This window comes from Cibotium barometz, chromosome 24 (genome assembly GCF_041138505.1).
Source record: "Cibotium barometz isolate CiBa-2024 chromosome 24, ASM4113850v1, whole genome shotgun sequence".
Taxonomy (NCBI): domain Eukaryota; kingdom Viridiplantae; phylum Streptophyta; class Polypodiopsida; order Cyatheales; family Cibotiaceae; genus Cibotium; species Cibotium barometz.
The window spans coordinates 7,602,557-7,625,797 of NC_141069.1; positions in this window are offsets into that span (position 1 = coordinate 7,602,557).

A 23,241-nucleotide genomic window follows, 5' to 3' on the forward strand; every position below is an offset into this window, starting at 1 on the left:
TTTAAAGTGTTCTCTCCAAAATTTTAAAGTGTTCTCTCCAGAATTTGACTCGGAAGATTCCTCCTTTCCTTTGCCTTTCTGAGTCCTTTGCTTCTTCTTCTTAGGCTCTTTCTTCAAAACTCTCTTGGCTTTAATACCATCACTAACCTCAACTGGTTCTAGTTGCCTACACTAGTAGCATTGAGAGTGCCATCTTCCATGCAGCCTCCATGACTACTACTTTATTAAGCATCTTGTTTCTTTTTTTATGGCTCTTACTCACACAAACCTTTACTATGAGTCATGACTCTTTGAACATGTATTACTAAATCTAGACATTCTTTTTAGCTATGCCTATTTCTTCTTGTAATTCCTAGTCAATGCTAGAGTCTTATTCTTCTCTCCGCAATGCCCTTGGTGGCTGCTCATTCCCAAAGAGGATCGCCAAAAGTGTCATCGTCTGGTTGTTGAACCTAACACTTCAATCATGCAACCAATAGCTAAACTTGCTTTATTAGATATATAGGAGCACAAAGAAACTTAATGTCATATGAGACTTGGGTCTCATTAGGAAAACCTACCCTTGATCCAACTCAAGCTCTGTTATAAACTATCTCATGCCTTTATATAATGAATGCAAAGGGATGTTAAAGCTCAAGTTCCATATCAATTCTTATCATGTGGTGGAAGGTAGCTTCTATGTTATGACTATAGGGACAATGTAGGAAGAGATAATCCTTTGAAGGGGATGGATAGCCAAAAACCATAGCATAGCTTGGAGCATGAGGACATCCACAATTAAGCTTGTGCAATGGGTGATAAACATTCTTCTCATCACCAAAGGAGAACTGTGATAGATCTTTACTAAGATCCAAAGGTTATTAATGCCATTGAAAGCAAGTCCCATCGAGCTGATAAGTGTAATTATCCATAAGCTTAGGGCCTCATCCAATTAATGGTCTCCACATTCCATTAAACTTAAAACCTAGGAGGCAAAAACCTAACCAAAAGAGGAAAAGCTTCATTAGTAGGCAACACTACAAGAGACACCAAAGGCCAACAACCAATATTTCTAATCCTGCTACCTTAGTCTCTCATAAAGTCCGAAGAACCAAATGAAGTAACGGTGGTGGGTACCAAAGGTGCCGAGGAAGTCAACTTATGTGCCCACCAAACTGCCAAAGCTCAAGAACAAAACCTAAATAGGTGTGGATTCCAAAGGAAAGTATCCCCAAAATGCCAAGACGAAAGTAGACAACAGGCTGGTGTGGATCCCTAAGCCAAGAAAAAGCCAAAAGGCATACACAGTGATCCAACCACATAGGGATGGGTGACCACACAAAGGTCACTAATAGCCCAAGGATACTACTAAGGAAGAAGCCAAATTTGGGTGTCAAAAATGTAATCCACTTGGAGATGCAACCCTCCTAGAGTGACAAAAGAAAAGTCAACAAAATCATCATCATGCTTAAGGACCGTGCATCAGCAAGTCACACCACCAAAGCAAGTATGGGATGTCCAAATGGCAAGATAAAGGCAAGCTCATCAAGATGATTCAAACCCCATTACCTCAAATAACTAAGCTAAAGACAATGTTGCTTAAAGCACAGCGCAACAGGGGACTGCCAAGTAAGCATCTGACTCTAAGAAGTTGTCGGAGGTTAAAATACTCCAATGGAATAAAAGTTCAAAAGTTAAGTCACCAAGGGCCAAAATGAGCCTAAGGCATAAGAGTCAGGTTGAAAAGGCCAAAACGAGCCCAAGCATGATTCCAAAAGAGTTCACCTTATGTACACACATGAACAACAATTGCTACTTCTTCACAAGTCGAGTCGCCTATATGGGATGCAATAGGCATAAGGTCAAGTCCAAAAGAGTTAGGAGGAGTGACAGAGCTAAGTCCTTAAGATACATAAAGGACCAATAGAAATAATTTTAATGAGCCTTGCCATTAGGAGTCTAAGACCCTCTACTCACTGTTCTGCTTTTGCACATCATGCTTAATTGGGATAATATTTTCAAAAGCATTTAGGTATCACAGCTATCTAACACATGCATTAGGCACTCTTTTATTCATTAGTCTCCTAAGGATTTGCAAAACACCACATCACTCATGCATTGAACTCATAGGCTGAAAAACCTCAATATTGAAAGTCCAAGTATCTTGCATAACATGATAAAACTACATTGAGCATGACGATGGTACTAACTTTACATGGTGCAGCTTTAAGCACAAAACTTGTTGTTGAGACCCAAGCATCAACACTTGGAATTTTCTAAAAGGAAATTCTTGGATCATGATGATCCAACTTTGAAACGATCTTACTTCATGAATCAACAATCCAACTAAAGAATTGTTAACTTTTAGGATCACCAGACATCTCGAACTATCTTCACTGATCAACGATCCTACCTCTATAATGGCCATAATCTTACTTCTTGATGATGATCCAACTTTGAAACGATCTTACTTCATGAATCAACAATCCAACTAAAGAATTGTTAACTTTTAGGATCACCAGACATCTCGAACTATCTTCACTGATCAACGATCCTACCTCTATAATGGCCATAATCTTACTTCTTGAATCGCTCAATTTTTGAATCGCTTGCTTCTTGGATTAGCCAACTCTACTTATGTGATCCTGCAATCCAACTGAAAGGATCATTGATTCGATAATTTGTCATGTCATCAAGTGGGTATATAAGATAACCTACACCAATTTAACCCTATTACTTCCCTCAAAGTTTTGGTTTGCAGACGACCAGGCTGTCAACTCGTTTGTAGATCAGATCATTGTCGCCTCTAAACCTCCCAGGTCTATAGTTCTTCTCTCCAAGGTTGGCACCATATTACTTATCTGGATATTGGTTAAGAGTGTTGCAATTAGTCATTACACATAGATCTTGTGCAAAAGCATAGGCCCTTGCGGGTCGAGTGTTGGGACACACATGCACTAGCAGGATATGTGCAAGTAGTGCAGTACTTTGTGGTTGTAGGTACATGCATTCTTAACATGTTATCAGAGCCTCCCCTCTCCCCATAGCTTCCTCACATCACCCCTTGCTTGCATCAGTCACCATTATTAAGCTTCACTAATCTCATCTTATCCATTCACTCTACTAGTGGCTCAAATTCGTGGAGCTTGGCATTGCTAGTTCCCTCAAGCATTGCCAAAATCCTTTTAAGGGAAGATACCTTAGATTATTGCTAAGTGATTCCCTAAAGAAATTACCTAGACATTGTTAAGCTCTTTTTCTACACACAGTAAGGAGTCACTTAGAAATGTACCCTTTCCCCATAGTGTTAAACATTATGGAATATAGAATGCTTACCTTTGTCATGGGGATATTGGTGTGACTTGTTTAGAGCTTCCTAAGGGAGCCTCTCCAACCGCTTTTGTTGTAGCTAACCTTTTGAAGTAGCACCATTGTCACCCGCGGTGTTTGATGTGGAAGTGCTTTTCACAAACTAGGATTTTTTCCCATAATTTAAACATGGCCTATTTCATAGTCCTACAAGGTCTCACCTCATTTTGAAGCTATTTTCTATGTTTTTGGAAGAAAAGCGGGTTTTCATGCTATTTTTCAAATTTACCTATCTTGACCCAGAAATTGAATTTAACTAAACCGTCAGAGCTAGAAAAGCATATTCTAAGTCTTTTACCTTTACAGGCACATGTCATGGGTCATTGCCAAAGAGCCACATAATCATATTCTATATATGGATACACTAGCCTTCCTACAATGCCATCTCCTTATTGTCATATCGAAGAGCTCCTTACTATTGAGGTGTGAAGGGACGGATTCCCCTACCTAGATGGAAGAAATCAAAGGTTGTTCTCAATTGTTGGCTCATAGTCACTCAAGAGGGAAAGAGAGAAACTCTAAGTGTTAAGGATGCTGCTCATCATCACTTCTAAGTGTTCAAGCATCCATCTTCACTAAGGTATGAAATAAACCAAGACAAGCAAGAGAAAGAGAACCGAGAATGGAGAGTAAAGAGCTGACGAGTCATGATTTACAAACTATTCTATTGCTTAATGTAAAAAATGAGTTGCTTAATCACGCTTTCCCGATGAAGAATTAAAAATAGTCATTGGCAACTAGTCTATGTATTTTACTACAAAGTCCTACACTTCCCCATATTTATTATGAAGCATATCCTAAGGCTGCTTTATATGTGTCTCAACACCATATTAAAAAAAATGCATATTTATAATACAAAAAGATGTTGTGGCCTTCAAAGGTGAGACAATGCTATAACTTAAGTAGTTAACATTATTTTGATAATTTGGACTGTATAATAAGTCTCGTCTAATAAGAAGTCTAGTCTAACTGGTGTCCCTTTTACCACACAAATTTCCAAAAATTCTCACCTTATTACAAGTGGAATAAATCATGGTCATCAAATCATTATGCAAAGACATGATCTTGATAAATAACAAGGGGGATGGGTGTTTGACACCTACCTACCCCTCAAACATTTTCTAAACTATGCTAGTTTATTTTTGGGATAATGGTAGGTGAGAATCCATTCCTATTGACTTTTAGATAATGGCATGTGGTCTACTTTAGATACTCTACACTTTAATAAAAATACCATATTTTAATACTAGTGCTAACTGTCATATTGGAATTTCTGTGCTAGTACAGTCTTGGAATCCTACGTAACCTTGAGGAACAATAGCAGCAATGGGGTTTGCTCCATCGTGTAGCTAGGCACATCACCACATATGTGGGATCAGTAAGGTTTATTGATGGTGTCTCCATCTCCCTCAAGGTAGGATCTCATGTATTGCTTATCCCAACCCATGTCACAGGAAGTTGCATGGGCACGGTGATTCCCTGTCTAAGGCTCTCTTGCTGTACAATAGTTTGAATACATTCCATGACCATCCAAAGTCGCTCTTCCTCGTCTATGGAAGTAGAGATGGATTTCTTAATTTCCTCCCAACTAACACTATAAATAAGGCCCGTAGCCAGGTCTGTCAAGTTTTCTTGGGTTGCATCAAATTCCCAGCTCTTAGTTTATAGTAATGTGTCTATGAATCTTACACCTAGATCCACCCTGGACATGAATACATGTGGTCTAGCACTCTCTAGGGTATTAGTCACATGGGAAATTGGTGGAATTTGGGTGGCTTGCACAATTGGTACAGTTTGGATGCTGCTGTTGGAATTGATGTAAGGTCTCTTCCTCTTTCGCCCCTAGTAGCTCGGTAGTAGTAAGGTTTAGGTAGGCTTTTGGTCTATAAGGTCTCTTCCTCTTTCACCCTAGAAGCTTGGTACTAAGGTTTGGAAAAGGTTTTGGTCTATAGGCATTCGGTTACCGGTCAAGATTAGTCCCATGAGGATAGGGATTTCCACATGCATGGGGCTCGTGTGTAAGGTGACATTAGGTGTGGCCTTGGAGCTAACCTCAATCCCTTATCCCCAATTGATATGTTGCCTGGTTAGGTGTAGAGGTTGCAACCAAAGCCAAACCCCTAAAGTAATTGGTCATGTAGCCTATCAAGTTGGTGGGGCAGGTCTAGCATTTGTTGTTTAAGAGGGGTTTTCTCCCCCTTGGTCTAGTATCCCTTCCATTGATTCAAGATTAGAGTAAGTGTCGCTACTTATTGAGAGTCTCATGCCTTGTACCACACTGAATCTCATTCCTAAAGAGGGTCCCAAGATAAAGGTGGGTTGATAAGAGCTTAATTGGTTTGAGCACTTTCCTCTAAACTTGTCACTAAAACATGCCCATATTGCAATTGCATATCATTATAGGCTATTTTAGGGCTAGGGGATGTTTTAGATTTTTAATCAATCAATTAATATAATAATAATTATTTATATTTTGTCACCAAAGTATGTTCAAAGTGGGTTTTAAGCACTCATGGACACTACTGTAAAAAGAAATAATGCACTTTTTTCTAGCCAACTAGGTGTGGTTTCCTATAGTTAAGGTGGGTCCTTTAACTATGGGAAATTGTAAATTTTTTGGGTCTTATATAGGTTGGGTCAAAATGGGCACAAGGGCTAAAACCTATAAACATGCAAGTTTGTACATGCACTTATATACACACACACACACACACACACACACACACACACACACACACACTCACCGTGGGCAACTATTTCTTTCCTTTTTCAAATTTTTATTTTATTTTTTACAATTTTTTCAATTTCACACATTACTCGGAAACCAATTTTAAGGTCTATTTAATCCAATTGACTCAATTTCAAGCCCAAATTAATGTTTTTTTCTGTGCTAAAATGAAAAATGAACAACAAACAAAAAAAAAAAAAATTGACCAAAATAGGAATTGTAGGAATTAAAAGACATACAATTTTAAGGGTAAAAAGAAACTAAACACATATTTCTTAAGATAACAAGAAAAGCAACATAAAACAAGAATACTGCAGCATAATAGATAGTTCTTTGGAATTTCTTTTCTACTCCATTCTTGAAAAAACTAGAAATATGATAGATTTGAACCATTTTACAAGATTTCAAAATACACTATAGCTATGCGATGGGGCTATTTTTTGATAGCGATGCTACTTGTGGAAAGGCCCTGGTGCCATGGAAAGGATGTAGGGAATACTCCAATGTCGTGGGGCTTTGCTGAGTTACACTCGAGAAGACCACAAAAATCTCAACCGAGAAACTAGTATGTTGTGGCCTAGCTCACAAATACAAAATCGGGGTGTGTCACTCACCCCGATTAAAGCAGGTTTCCTGGGATTCTCATAGGTAGTGTTTTGCTGTCACGTAGAAGCACCCAACCGCACAGCAAGGAAACTTGACCCTCCTATCTTTCAATCTCTCTCTCTCTCTCTCTCTCTCTCTCACACACACACACACACACACACACACACACACAACCCAATCCTTCCCCTCACAAGCACCCAAAGCCCCTCGTCCCCCACATCGGCAACAAACTCACCAACCACAAGCCTATAGGGTACAGGACAAACACAGGCTTAAACATTGCCCGGCACTCCAGTCCTCAATTAAACCCTTAACCGTACCCAAAACCATCCTCGGTGGATCCCCAAACCTCTCCTAAAAGCCCAACACTTCTACGAGGGCAATCATCGTATTTGGATCCCCAAATCTCCCTAACCTCAACTTCCATCCCGTGTCGCTCAACAGCCCCCTATCTTTCAATGGAAACCAAAGGTAACCTTCACCACAAAGACTGTCCAGGAAAAAGGGAAGCAGAAGCTAAATCTTTCCACGGAGGGAATGCTGCTAGATATCGTTTCTATGAGAGAAGAAGCCCGACTACAGTTAGAGAAGATGTCTATTGTTACACAAGATTTAAACCAACTGCATATATAGGCTTCGAATATAGACGATAGGATGACATTCATAATGCGGGGTATAGTTTACCTTATAAGTCTAAGGTGGGCACTTGCAACAGGACCCGAGGTGGTTAATCAGGTGTTATCGTTTAAAAAGGCCCTTCTCGTTCTCGGAGGTCATAGAACCAATAGTATCGAAGGTCATCGAACCAACTGAACAGTATCGACTCAGACTGATGATATGGATTATGGTCTAATCCATGAATTAATAATCCCTTGTGTTGTAGCATATGGTGCAGTCCGTGTCTTATGGAGGTTGTGCTCAACACCTCTTGTGATTGGTAATTCAACAGAGCTCTGACCCCCATTCGTCGATAGAGCTAACTAATGATATACCCTTAATGTCAGCAACGCCCCCACCTATCATTGTGAGGTTGCAATGGAGTACTACAATGGAATCATCAACTCCTTCAATCTTAGGTACTTTCTTACCACCCGCCTTAGAATCCCTCAAGGAAGTACTACCCCCCACCTCCCCATCACCAAATTGGAATCAACTTCTTACCTTGGCAAATTGGGCACGTAGTCATTACAAAACCCACAATGGGGTGCTGGCAAGATAGCCTTTGGGTACAAAACCTAATACAGGGTGCCCACCCAAAAAACAAAAGCCACGAGGGTTCCAGATTTGGCACCACCGTTCCAACCCACATAGTGAAATACCTCGGCCATTCCATCTTCAACTATCTACCACCACAGGCATGCAAAATTTTCCATGACCGTACCAAATTTTAATCAAAAGGCCCCGCTAGTTCCCTTCTCAACACATTCGGCACGCTCGGTCCAACCGTGTGAACGCTCGATCCTTTCAGATTTTGGAAGCGAACGTCCGTTCCCTTCTCCATTTCAAAAGCCCACGCCCATTACCAACACCAAATTTTGATCCTACACCCGTTCGCTCCTATTTTACAACTGCCACCGCCGTTTGCTAGAGTTACCACGACCATTTGCTTGAGATCCCATAGCCATTCGTTTCAATTTGCCATAATCATTCACTGCTAGATCCCACGGTCGTACCCTTCTGACAACTATAAATATGGGCCCCACCCCCTCATTTCCTCACTTTTTGCTTCCTTTATAGCCAAATCTTGTAGTTTTTTCTCTTGAGCTCTCACACCCTCATGCCTGCTCTACACCATGAAAGACAATTTAGCCTCATCTAGGGAGGTCCTCCACCATACCTCCATCAGGAGAAAGCAACTGGCAAGGGGCAGATTTCAGGAGTATGCTTGGCACCCCACACAGTTATCTCACCTAGGGGAGGCCTTAATGAAGCAAGTGAATGGCCACACAGTGCACTCCCTCATGAAGAATAACCACAAGGTGGAGCACAAGGTCGTATATTTCACACCGGGCCATGCTACAAGGCAATAACAGCCAACTGTGCAGTTGTACAGAAGCTGGAGTAGCTGGGCCTGGGGAGATTGCCTACTATGGAGACATGGGGGCTAGATCTCTACAACAGCCTTTATTTCATAGAGACTTATGACACCAACCTTCATACATGCGAGGTTTTGGACAATGACGGCCAGAGACACAGGGTTCAGCTCACAGCATTGAACCAGAGATGCCCTGCAACTCCCCAACCTAGATAAGCCCTATGTCAGGCTCACCAATTCCCCCAAGCTGACGAGGGGCATATGCAGAGGCAGCCTAAACAAAGATGGGGTGGAGTGGGCAAACATCACATAAGAGAATCTGATCATGCCAGCCGCGGCGCCCTACTTAGTGGTGGACAGATCGGTTTAGCAGGTGTAGTATGACCACATTGGCACATGTGCACCAAGGCCAAATGGTGAATTGGGTAGAATACCTCTTCAAAGAGATTCATGTGGTATGTTTGAACCCCCAAGGGAAGATGGCAGTGGGCACACTACTTATTACGAAGGTGCTCTATCATGCGGCAGAGTGGGAGGAGTTGCACCGTGCCATACAGCTCAATGGTCTCAATGCAGTCATTACATCTCTGCCCCCTCCACAGACATCTCCCAGCTCCCCACCAACAAAGAGGCAACACCAAGAACCCGCGGGCACAGAATAAGCACTCCCACCACCTAGTCCAGGCCCTACACAGGAGGAGCTGGGAGCTGAAGAGGCACGCCAAAAGGCTACGGAGGAGGAGGAAAAGCAACAGCAAGACTTTTTCTATAAAAACTTGTTTGAAACACCACCCCCATACTGTTTTGCAAATATCCCCTCTTTCCTAAAACCTGGACCCTCCTCTCCCAATCCTCTCCCAATGTAGCTCAGTAGAATATAATAAATACTCTCCGTTGGGCGTGATCAGGAAGTTTCTGCTCTAGCCAGGCTTACGCCGAAAGTGTTCATGCAGCCCATGGCGACGTGCTAAATTTTACTTTGGGATTTTCACATAGGGCCAGAGAGCTAATCACACAAATGATGGATTGCATCTACCATCAACAGGAGGTGGCTACTATTTCTTAGAGGGAGATGCTGGTCGCTAAGGCACAGGAAAGACAAGTCTCTCACAAGACCTCTACCAAGTCAATCTTCGATACTTCCAGCTACAGAGAAAATTTGATGAGCAAACTTAGCAACTTGGGCATGCCCTTGCCCGCATTACAGACCTCCAGTAGCAACTCCAACATGCACATGAAGCTGCTTAATGGGCACACCACGAGCTGTTGGTCATGGAGAACCTTGTCCAAGACACCCAAGATCAAGCCAAGACTATGGAGGAGGCCCTTGAGCAAACCAGGCTAGACTTTCAATGATACCGTGAAGTCTCAGCAGGCACCATCCACCAGTTGCTGGGGCGACGTCGAAGCTCGCGCAACATAGCCACCTTCCACCCCCTCTACTCCTTCCTCCAATACCCTGGATTGCAAGGTGGATGCTTTGATGGATACAACCACGGAGCTTCCTTCCCTTACCCTCCCCCCCAAAAAGTGTTAAATTTGCACAGCAATGTGATGAGCTATGGTGGATCAAATGACCTTGGGCGCTATATATGCAGACTAGTTTGGTAGGCTTTGTTCATTATCAAGTTCATTATGATCAAGAACTCTTGTAAGTAAGACATTATCCATTTAAAGTATATCTAAATTGCCATCAAAGCTCCTTTATTACGAAAGGACTCTGTACACCCTCTAATACAAAGATAGGTTCTAGGTGAAAGATCCTAAAAGAACCACTTCATAACTCCCATCGTAACTAAGATCATGGTCAAGGCTAAGTTATTGTTAAACATCCAAGCATAATTTAGAGATGGTTTACCACCAACACTCTAATGGAGGCATCGGGGACTCTCATTTTATGGAGAACAGGAAGTTAAACTGCTCTTGCTCCTTGGGCTCAGGGGAAAATTACTTGCTTGATGAAATGCTTGGCCCTTGCATCGCATTCCTTGCTCTCCTAGGTGGGAAGCAAGGAAAATGCTATCATGTCAACTTCCATGGAAATTCTAGGGATTCCCGACAATGAGGGTCAAGCCATCTCAATTAAGAAGATTTTGACATTATAGTATACATGGGGATCAATCATGGATCCTTAATTTATAATCAAATGTCATAGAATATTTAAGTCAAGTTACAGAAGATAGAAAGAATACATTTGGAAAGCCAAAAAGATAGATATATTTAAGTATCATAGATTTAATTACGCTTTAGTGACTCTCTCCAGCCCTCTAAAGTCTACACCTCTTGCGGCATAAAAATATTTCCAAACCAATATACCATAACAATAGATCTCCTGAGGGAGACGATCATCACAATCAAGATATCATGGGGTACATAAAGAGTAAGTACTTGATGGATAGCCACCTTTGGATATATGTCAAAGTCTCAAATAGGAGCACCAACATGCTCTAGCCCACTCATCGATGAATGAGGAGTAAGAGGAAGTTCTCTCTCACACGGAGAGTCACCAAGCAAAGATGTGAATTTGGCCTTTGAAATCCCACATAAGCCAGCAATCTAGCGAGGTTAGGAAGAGAATCTTCACAAAATTCTCAATGATGCTCTGATCATCATGCTCCTCATCCAAGATAGCAAGGCAAGTGAAGGTAAAAGTGATCATTTGATCCTCATAAGAAAGAACTAGAAATAGACATTGAGCCATCTTGTTAAGGAAAAATTTGATTGATTGGTCAGTGAGATGAAACATAACAATAACAAGTTTCTTTAGTTTTTTAAAAGAACTAAATCATGCTTTGATACCATGTGTAAGACCCCTACCCTCTATATATAGCTACAAAATGAAATGTTGAACTGAGGGTAGAGTGACTTACTTCGGGCCTCATATGTCAATATCCTAATGCTTGGCTCCCCAACTCGCTCACTTAATGGCTGTAGAATAGTCCTTATGTTAGGCATGGGTATGATTCCTCCAATAAAGTCCTACAGTCCGATTCATAGTCATCTTAGACTCCCTTTTCATGATTGGTGTTGTTGGCCTTGCCCTAACTAGTTTGGGATTTGAAGGATTGGGCTGGTAGTGTCGCAAAAAGGAGATCTAGCAGTAGCTTTATGTTTTCTTTTGGGAGCATTGTTATGAGTTGGAGTAGCAAGAAATAGTCGATAGTTGCCTTAGCGAGTACAGAGGTAGAGTACATGGGCACTGCTATGGCAGCTTATGAGGTAGCTTGGCTTCAGTAGGCTACTTGGTGCTATGGGTGAGCCCGTGGATAGGGCCATCGTCATTTATTGTGACAACATGAGTAGCATACAATTGGCCAATAACCTAGTATACCATTCTAGAATGAAGCATTTTGAGGTGCATTATCACTTTGTGAGGGAGAAGGTTCTAGCAAGTGATGTAGATATGTTATATGTCAGCATTTTGAGGTGCATTATCACTTTGTGAGGGAGAAGGTTCTAGCAAGTGATGTAGATATGTTATATGTCAGCACAAAGGATCACGTAGCTAACTAATTCCCATTCAAGAGCGGCTCACTCTACTTATTAATGAGGAACAAGTACCAATTATACAACCATTCAAGAGTGGCTCACTCTATTGATCAATGAGGAACAAGTACCGATTATAATGAAACTTATGCATAGGGACAATGTTACCTACAAGAATCCCAGGCAACTTGCTTTCTAAGAGTGTTCATCTTCTCTACTCTCTTGCCTCTTGCCTATCTTTTGCCCATTGTGATTAGATCTCTTGTATGTGTGTGTGTGTGTGTGTGTGTGTGTGAGAGAGAGAGAGAGAGAGAGAGAGAGAGAGAGAGAGAGATTGAGTGATAGGAGGGTCAAGTTTCCTTGGTGTGCGGTTGGGTGCTTCTATGCCGACAACAAAACACTACCTATGAGAATCCCAGGTAACCTGCTTTAATGGGGTGAGTGAAACACCCCGATTTTGTATTTGTGAGCTAGTAGGCCACAACATACTAGTTTCTAGATTGAGCTGTTTGTGCTCTTGAGTGTGGCTCGGCAAAGCCCCATGATATTGGAGTATTCTCTACATCCTTTCCATGGCACCGGGGCCTTTCCACAAGTGGCATTGCTGTCAAAAAATAGCCCCATCGCATAGCTATAGTGTATTTTGAAATCTTGTAAATGGTCTAAATCTATTATATTTCTAACTTTTTCAAAAATGGAGTAGAAAAGAAATTCCAAAGAACCTATAATGCTGCGTTATTCTTGTTTTATGTTGCATTTTCTTATTATCTTGAGAAATATGTGTTTAGTTTCTTTTTATCCTTAAAATTGTGTGTCTTTTAATTCCTATAATTCCTGTTTTGGTCAATTTTTACATTTTCTAATTTTGTTCATTTTTCATTTTCCCACAGAAAAAAACATTAATTTGGGCTTGAAATCGAGTCAATTGGATTAAATGGACCTTGAAATTGGTTTCGAGCATATGGGGTTTATCCCAATTTTGACTCCTTACACACAGAGGATTTGGGATAAAAACAATGATTTGGGTAAGATTTACAAACTATATTAATTTTTGTGTTTTGTAGGTTTTTTTTTACGTTTTTGCATTAGTACTAATAACATGGATTAACTTAGCTTAATCCTCATAATATTTGGGCCACTAGTTGTTGTTAGCCTTTAATGTGTGCAAGATTTTATGTTCCAAGTCAAAGAGCAATTCTAAGAAAAATCTAAAAATCATGACACCACCCCTTTTTTTAAGTAATCTGTGAAATTGAAAAAATCACAAAAAGTTCAAATAAAGAAAATTGAAAAGGAAAAGAAATAGTTACCTACGCAGGAAGCATATATATATATATGTATATATATATATATATATATATATGTTTGAAAAAGTGCATGTACAAACTTGCATGTTTTTATATTTTAGACTGCGCCCATTTTAGCCCAACTTATATAAGACCCTAAAAATTTACAATTTCCCATAGTTAAGGGACCCACCTTAACTATAGGAAACCATACCTGGTTAGCTAGAAAAAAGTGCATTATTTCTTCTCTCGAAGTAGTGTCCAGTAGTGATTAAAACCCACTTTAAACATACTTTGGTGACAAGAAATAAATAATAATAATTATATTAATTGATTGATTAAAATCTAAAACATCCCCTAGACTTAAAATAGCCTACAATGATATGCAATTGCAATATGGGCATGTTTTAGAGACAGGTTTAGAGGAAAGTGCTTGACCCAATTAGGCTCTTATCAACCGACCTTTATCTCGGGACTCTTCAGGAAACGAGATTCAGTGTGGTACAAGGCACGAGACTCTTAATTAGTAGGCGACACTTACTCTAATCTTGAATCAATGGAAGGGATACTAGACCAAGGGGGAGAAAACCCCTCTTAAACAATAAATGCTATACCCACCCCACCAACTTGATAGGCCGCATGACCAATTACTTTAGGGTTCGGCTTTGGTTGCAACCTCTACACCTAACCAGACAACATATGAATTGGGGATGAGGGATTGAGGTTAGCTCCAAGGCCACACCTAATGTTGCCTTGCACACGAGCCCCATGCATGTGGAAATCCATGTCCACATGGGACCAATCTTGATCGGCAACCCAATGCCTATAGACCAAAACCTTGTCCAAACCTTACTACCAAGCTACTAGGGCAAGAGACATTATAGACCGAAACCTTGCCCAAACCTTACCTACCAAGTTGATAGGGCGAAAGAGGAAGAGACCTTACATCAAGTCCAATGGCGATTAGCAGCCCAAATTACACCAATTGTGTAAGCCACCCAAATTGCACCAATTTCCAATGGGACTGACAGCCTAGAGAGCACCAGACCACATGAATTCATGTCCAAGGCGGATCTAGGTGTAAGATTCTAAGACACATTACTATAAACCGAGAGCTGGGAATTTGATGCAACCCAGGAAAACTTGACACACCTGGCTACGGGCCTTATTTGGGAGAAAATTAAGAAAGCCATCTCTACTTCTCTAGACGAGGAAGAGCGACTTTGGATGGTCATGGAATTTATTCAAGCTATTATGGTACAGCAAGAGAGGCTTAGATAGGGAAATCACCATGCACATGCGACTTCTTGTGACACGGGTTGGGATAAGGAATACGTGAGGTCCTACCTTGAGTGAGATGGAGACACCATCAATAAGCCTTACTAATTCCACATATGTGGTGATGTGCTTGGCTACATGGTGGACCCACTGTTGCTATTATTCCTCAAGGTTACGCAGGATTCCAAGAATCTACTAGCATAGAAATTCCAATATGATATTTTTCACTAGTAATAAAAATATGATATTTTTATTAAAGTGTAGAGTATCTAAAGTAGACCACATGCCATTATCTAAAAAGTCAATAGGAATGGATTCTCACCTACCATTATCCCAAAAATAAACTAGCCTAATTGAGAAAATGTTTGAGGGGTAGGTAGGTGTCAAACACCCATCCCCCTTGTTATTTATCAAGATCGTGTCTTTACATAATGCTTTGATGACCATGATTTATTCAAACTTGTAATAAGGTGAGAATTTTTAGAATTTTGTGTTGGTAAAAGGGACACCAGTTAAACTAGAATTCTTATTATACAAGACATATTATACAGTCCAAATTATCAAAATAATGTTAACTACTTTGATTATAGCATTACCTCACCTTTGAAGGCCGCAACATCTTTTTGTATTATAAATATACCTTTTTTAATATGGTGTTGAGACACATATAAAGCAGCCTTAGGATATGCTTCATGATAAATATGGGGAAGTGTAGGACTTTGTAGTAAAATACATAGACTAGTTACCGATGAACTATTTTTAATTCTTCATTGAGAAACCGTGATTAAGAAACTCATTTTTTACTTTAAGCAATAAAATAGTTCCCCGTTTGTAAATTAGGACTCTTGAGCTCTTTACTCTCCATTCTTAGTTCTCTTTCTCTTACTTGTCTTTGTTCAATTCATGCCTTAGTGAAGATGGATGCTTGAATGATTAGAAGTGATAAGTAACATCCTTAGCACTTAGAGTTTCTCTCTTTCCCTCTTGAGTTATTATGAGCCAACAAGTGAGAACAACCTTTGCTTTCTTCCATCTAGGTAAGGGAAGCCCTCCCTTCACACCCCAATAGCAAGGAGCTCTTCAATATGACAATAAGGAGATGGCATTGTAGGAAGGCTAGTGGATCCATATGTAGAATATGATTTTGTAGCTCTTTGGCAAGGACCCATGACATGTGCTTGTAAAGGTAATAGACAGAATATGCTTTTATGGCTCAGCCAGTGTAGCTAAATTCAATTTCTACGACAAGGACCCATGACATGTGCTTGTAAAGGTAAAAGACAGAATATGCTTTTATGGCTCAGCCAGTGTAGCTAAATTCAATTTCTACGTCAAGATAGGTAAATTTGAGTATTTTAGACTAAAAATAGCTTGAAAACCCACTTTTTCTCTGAAAACATAACAAATAGCTTCAAAATGAGGTGAGACCTTGTAGGACTGTGAAATAGGCCATGTTTAAATTATGGGAAAAAATTGGTAGCATTTCGGCACTCTCAGTTTGGCCATCAGCATGTGGGTGGTAAACAATGCTGAGATCTAGGGAAGTGCATAGCAAAGAAAGAAGTCCAAATTCTTGAAATGAATTGGGTATCTATATCACTTATAATGTTTTAGGGCAACCCATGCAACCTAAAATTTTCTTTCAAAAATATTCTAGCAACATCTAAGGTAGTATAAGTCTTCTTAGTGGGAATCCAGATGAGCAACTTTGGTTAATCTATCCACCTGACTACAAAGCATACTTGTTATCACGAGGTTAATGTTTCAAGTGATAAACATGTACTTCAAGGTAGATGCAAAAGGATACAAAGTAGGGTGCCTTCTTAGTGTACATTGTAATACTTAAGTGGGGAGCATTCATGGATCTATGGTGAGCCATAATATTTTCATGTTGTTTGCATGGTTTAATAATATATGCTTGAGCACATTTGTAATCATTATAATCATGTCACTTGAGCAGGCCTACAATCTCATATGTGTCCATTTCACAAGACTCTTAGGAGAGCACAAATTTGATCATCCCAAGATAGATTATGTGTATGATACTAGCTGTACTACCCTTTGGAAGAAATCAATAGATGGAAAGGTTTTGTGAGGTATAACTTGAAGGAATTTAAAAGTACCTGTTGTAGGAATGTATCATTTAATGGCACTACATTCACATTAACATTATGGTAATATTTATAAGAGGGATGCAACAAGGTAGAGAGCTATGGACATTTATTCTAAATACCTTCATAAGAGAAATGGATTTAACGCTTGACCTATAAGCTAGTGGTAGAGATTTCACACAAGAGGCTCGTTCAATCACACTAACATGATGGTAATATTTGTAGGAGGGATGCAACAAGGTAGAGAGCTATGGACATTTATTCTAAATACCTTCATAAGAGAAAAGAATTTAGTGCTTGACCTATAAACTAGTGGTGGATATTTTACACCAAGAGGCTCGTTCAAGAGGATTACACATGTAGTCTATGTAGATCCAAATGAAATAGTAGTTAAATTTTCTTTAGATAAATTGAGTTTGTAAGTTAGCTTTTACTTAATTGAAGGTTCGCAGCATTCAAAACATGTTTTTGATTGCATAAGTGAAATTCCTTTTTTTTGTCTTGATCTCTCTCAAATTCAGTTGTATTATAGAACATTATCCCTCTATCTCTCTGTATGGTGTAGTAGAAGATAAGGCAAGAATAAAATTTCATAATTGTGGCTACTCCTTCCTTCTATGGAGGATGCCACCGGAGGGAGGGGGTAATAATTGTTGTCAATTCATATAGCTTTTGTATAATAATGGTATTTATCACTTTTGGACACTCAATCTCTCTTTGTCCTCTTTCATGTGAAATTCATTCAAATAAATTTGCTTTGCCAAATAAAGCGGTCTCTTGAGCTAAGGGTAAAAAAGCAAAATTGCAACAAGAACAAACGTCATACATAACTTATTTGTATAAATGAGCGTAATATGATTTGTGTGTGTGTGTGTGTGTGTGAGAGAGAGAGAGAGAGAGAGAGAGAGAGAGAGAGAGAGAGAGAGAGAGAGAGAGAGAGAGAGAGAGAGAGGACATATATAGAGAGATAGTAGGAGAGAGAGAGTGAGAGAAGAGAGAGGAAAAAGAGAAGAGAGAGTGAAAGAAGAGAGAGATGGTAAGAGAGAGAGAGAGAGAGAGAGAGAGAGAGAGAGAGAGAGAGAGAGAGAGAGAGAGAGAGAGAGAGAGAGAGAGAGAGAGAGAGAGAGGAGCTAGACTGGGCTGGGCTGGGAGGTGGTGGGAGGAGAGAGAGATGTATAGAAGAGAAAGAGATGGTAGGAGAGTGAGAGAGAGAGAGAAGAGATAGAGAGATATAGAGAGATCGCAAGGAAGAGAGAGAGAGAGAGAGAGAGAGAGAGAGAGAGGGGAGAGGAGCTAGGTTGGGCTAGTAGGCTGGGAGGTAGTGGGAGGAGATGGTGGTAGGGAGAGTTAGAGAGAGAGAGAGAGAGAGAGAGAGAGAGAGAGAGAGAGAGAGAGAGGTAGCCAAGAAAAGATCCCTCTAAATCTCCCTCCACCAAGCTCCCTCATTGACAACCCCCTTTCCTTTACTTCACCTACCCCTATCAGGGGGTTAGTGACCATGGTGATTGTAAACAAGGAGGGCATCTTGCTGAGCACATGTGCAGTCACATTTTGTTTTATTGTCTATATTTGACCCCAGAGTCAAACTCTTGTAGAGTTTGCATCCACCTTCTTTGATGCATGTTGAGATCAGTTTGGGAGGAGATCACTTTAAGCTCTCATGTAATTAGTTAAAAAAGAGTGAATCTTTGCCCCAAAAGATAGTGCCTCCATAACTTCAATGCATGAAATATTGCAAACTCTAGATCATGGACATCACAAGTCCTCTCATATGGCTTGAGTTTCCTAGATTCACAAGTATCATAACCTTAGATCTATTTTTATAAAGATATTGTCACCATGTATTTGATCTAAGGTTATAATACTGTCTAAGGTTATAAAAATAGATCTAAGGTTATGATACACTCTACCACATGACCATATCTTGCATGACAACACCACCTATAGTGAACCCACTTGCGTCAATGAGACTAATTCAAATGGCTTGCTAAAATTAGGTAGTTGCCATACTGTGTTAGTTTAAACTTTTAGCTTGTCAAAGGCACTTTGACACATGGGGTCCATTGAAATGGAATGTTTTTCTTTAGCAAAGCAGAGAAGCTATCTAAGCATACTGGGGTATAAAGATATGGTACCATCATGTTTACCCTAGTAATCTCCTAAGTTCATCTAAGGCTCTAGCCAATCTATTACTTCTTGAACTTTGACAGGAGGATCACCAAAGATATGGTACCATCCTGTTAACCCTAGTAATCTCCTAACTTCGTCTAAGGCTCTAGCCAATCTATTACTCCTTGAACTTTGACAGGAGGATCACCAAATATCTCGTCCTTGAAAAGAGTCAACAAAACCTACTTGATCTATGAAGAATATACATTTTCTCTTTTTGGGAAGAATATTTTCTTCCTTAGAATCTCTAAGACCTTTTGCAAATGTGTCTCATGTTCACCCACATTCTTAGAATACAACACCAAAATATCATCAAAGAAAACTAGGACATAATCATCCAACTACTCTCTGCCAAACTGCTCTCTGAAAACCTCTTGTATAAGACATTTAAGGTAACAGGTGCATTAGTTAACCCAAATGGCATTATTATGAACTTGTAGTGTCCATATTGAGTATTCAATGCTATTTTTAGAATCTCTTGACTCTTGATTCTGATCTGACAGTATCATAACCTTAGATCTATTTTTATAAAGATACTGTCACCATGTATTTGATACATGCACACCATTTAGTCGATTTGGGAGTTCATCAATCCTAGGAATGGGGTATTTATTTTTTAATATCATCTCATTCACCCCTCTATTAGTTAATGCATAGCCTTAGTGTTCCATCTTTCTTTTTCTGAAAGAGAATAGGTGCACTCCATGGCAATACACTGGGTCATATAAAGCCTTGTTCTAGTATAACTATTCTTTCAGTTCTATAGCTTCTAGAACTACCATTTTGTAGGCACACTTTATAATAGGCTCTATAGACTCTAGGAGTCATCTCAATCTCATGGTCTACTTCTCTAGTCTCAGAGGCATTTCTACTAGCTCCTAGGAAAGACATCTACATACTCACTTAACCATTCTGGTTCCTTCCAGGTTAGACTCCTTAGTCTCACTAAGTTTAGCTTCACTCCCTATCTTATTCTGAGGCCTTCTAGTAACCTGGAGGCTTCCACTAGCTCAAGTGATGAAGAACGAGAAATTTCAATTGCATAAACTTTGTTCCCTTGTTGAAGGTCCAAAAAAGTGATGGTTCTTTTATGGCCAATGAATATTGCCCCAATTTTTGGTGAGCAAATCTATAACAAGAATGCCATTATATATCCCTAAAGGTAAAATTTTGAACTAGCATTCTATGGCATTACCATCCCAACAAAAATTAAAATAATTTAGTTTCATGATGGGTGAAGAGTATCTTCCCACCACTTGCCAATTATACTTACATAAGCTTAGTAGACTTTTGGCTTAACATTAGCTTATGCATACATCCTGGTGACATAAAAGGATGAGTGCTACTAGAATCAACCAAAAAGTTTGAATTGCTTACCCTGAAATTCAACCAGAGCTTGGATAACCAAGATGATGGATAAAGAGTATCTTCCCACCATTGGCCAATTCTACTTACATAATCTTAGCACTGGCCAATTCCACTTACATAATCTTAGCATTGGCCAATCCCACTTACATAATCTTAGCATACTTTTGACTTAACACTAGCTTATGCATACATCCTGGTGACATAAAAGAATGAGTGCTAATAGAATCAACCAAAAAGCTTGAATTTCTTACCCTAAAATTTAGGATAGAACGAATAAATTATTTTACATCTCCCCATCTTAATGTCTAATCTATTGAACTCCTGGCTATATTAACAATCTTTGGGCATACTAAGGCCATCTCACTTCTCTCATTGTAGCTCGGCACATCAAAATATTAATCCATGCCTCTGTTAGCTCTTTTAATTTTTTTCCTTCATCCTTAAATGGACTTGGTTGTGCCTTGTGAAGGGCTTCTATGGCATCATTATCGAGGGGCTCTTTTTCAAGAGTCTAGAGTGATGTTGTTGAGATGTAATGCTCAACATGAGTTGATACTCATGATGTGCTTGGGTGACCATTCCACTTTTACACCACTGGCCCGTTTTGGTAGTAGCTGACATGATGGATCTTTGCCAATGATTCTACAGCTGGACTACACATACCTAGGGGCCAGTCAATTTATGGCATACTTATCTTTCAGCTCAACTTTATCATGTTCACATTATGGATCGCTTATACATAGTACTCAAGTACTTATGTTGGTTTTCACTTATCTTTTAGAGACCTCTTTTGAGAGAAACAAGAAGAAAAAGATTTCATCCTTCCATCTTTGTGTGTGTCTTATCCATTGTTATGTGACTATGTGTGTGCTTGCAAGAGAGCTCAATCTCTCTCTCCTCCCCCAATCTTTTCATGGTATCAAAGCCTGGTTTAAGCTAAGGATATAAGTAGCAAGCAAAGGAAGCTACAAAGGTAAAGGAAGTGGTACACGGGTAAGAGCATCATCATCTCTTCCCCTTCTTGTTTTGATACAGCACCCCCTGGGTAGCTGTTAGCATCACCTTGCTAACATGGAGGAAATCACATGCTTTTACATACATACATACCCATGGAGTACACACGTAACTTATGAGCATGCAGTAGGAGGCATGGATCAAGAAAAAGATAAAAGACACAAGATAAACATACAAACATAACAACATCACATCATAGTGTATTCCATATCCATCATCTTGTGTGTGTAAGAATCATGTACATACCATAGTCATGTCATGTCATATCATATCATATCATGTCACAAGCAAAGGAAGCTACAAAGGTAAAGGAAGTGGTACACGGGTAAGAGCATCATCATCTCTTCCCCTTCTTGTTTTGGTATGACACCTGGGTAGCTGTTAGCATCACCTTACTAACATGGGAGAAATCACATGCTCCTACATACATAGCCATGGAGTACACATGTACACATGAGCACGGAGTAGTCCAGGAATGGATCAAGAATAAGATAAACATACAAACATAACAACATAACAACATAACATCATAGTGTATTCCATGTCCTTCATCTTGTGTGTCCAAGAATCATGTACATACCATAGTCATGTCATGTCATATCATATTATATCATGTCCAATTTGCAAACAAGAGGGGCTTTATATAGCCATCCAACCATGTGACTCTTGGGATACCCATGTGACTCTTGGGCTACCCATGTGACTATTGGGCTCCCATAACGTCCACAAGATCCTAACTCCCCACTAGCCCTCTTGTAAACATTGCTTTATATGACATCTTGTAATAACCAAATCCCACAACTCATTAGCCTAAGCTAATGCTACTAATGGTAGGGAGTGTTCACACCCAAGTTAATGCCAAAAATGCTAGGGAGTGTACACACCCATCAACACCTCTCTTTCCCTTTGTTTATTAGTTGGGAGTGTACTATCTCCTATCAATGCCAAGTACATCATGAAAATCTGTGAATAAGTGGCTGTCAGAAGGTACAATGCAAGCCATTTCAAGTTATACAATATATCACGTAGAACCACAAAAGTTAGAACAAGGAGTGGTGGGAAGATGATTTCCACCAATCTGATGAAGAGTCCACAAGTATATGCTGATGAAGAATCTCGTCCATGGGCACTCAAGTGTGCTACCATCTGTGTCGATTTAGCCATCTATTTCTGCTCCGTATGTCATCTCCGGAAGTCCACAAGGTGAGTCCTCCTTTGGGTCTTGAAATTACAACACCCAACAAGTAACTGCATTCTAGAAATAATTACATCATTTTCTTATGCTTTTAATATTTCTATTTTGGTATTTGTTTGTTCCTTTTCCTTACATGCAACTCGGTAGGGACCTCAATGAACCTTTTATGCGGACCTCATGCCTTCTCACTGGGTCTTACGAGCATCTCGACAGGGAAATCTTCCCATGTTAAATGTTCAAACACGTTGAGGGATGGTGTGGATTGAGAAACTGATTGCAAAAGGCAATCCTTGTAGTAATGGTAAATTCCATAGCCACCATGACATTGTGGTGTCATTGGCACGTGTTTCTTTTGAGGGCATTCAGCCACTCTATGGAGTCCATGGCCATAGAGAAAACACAGAAGAGGTGTTTTCCCTGCAAGTGCACCTATAGTGTTGTGCACAAGTGGTTTAGGGTTCATGTGAGGCACTGGCAGCAAAGGGAGATGCTGTGTTAGGGGTGCCGCTGGGGATGGTGGAGTGCATGGGCTCCATAGATTTAGCAATGGACCTAGTTGGGATCTTTCCATGGGCAATAGGGTTTGCCCGGAGAGGCAACGGTTGGAATGGAAAGAT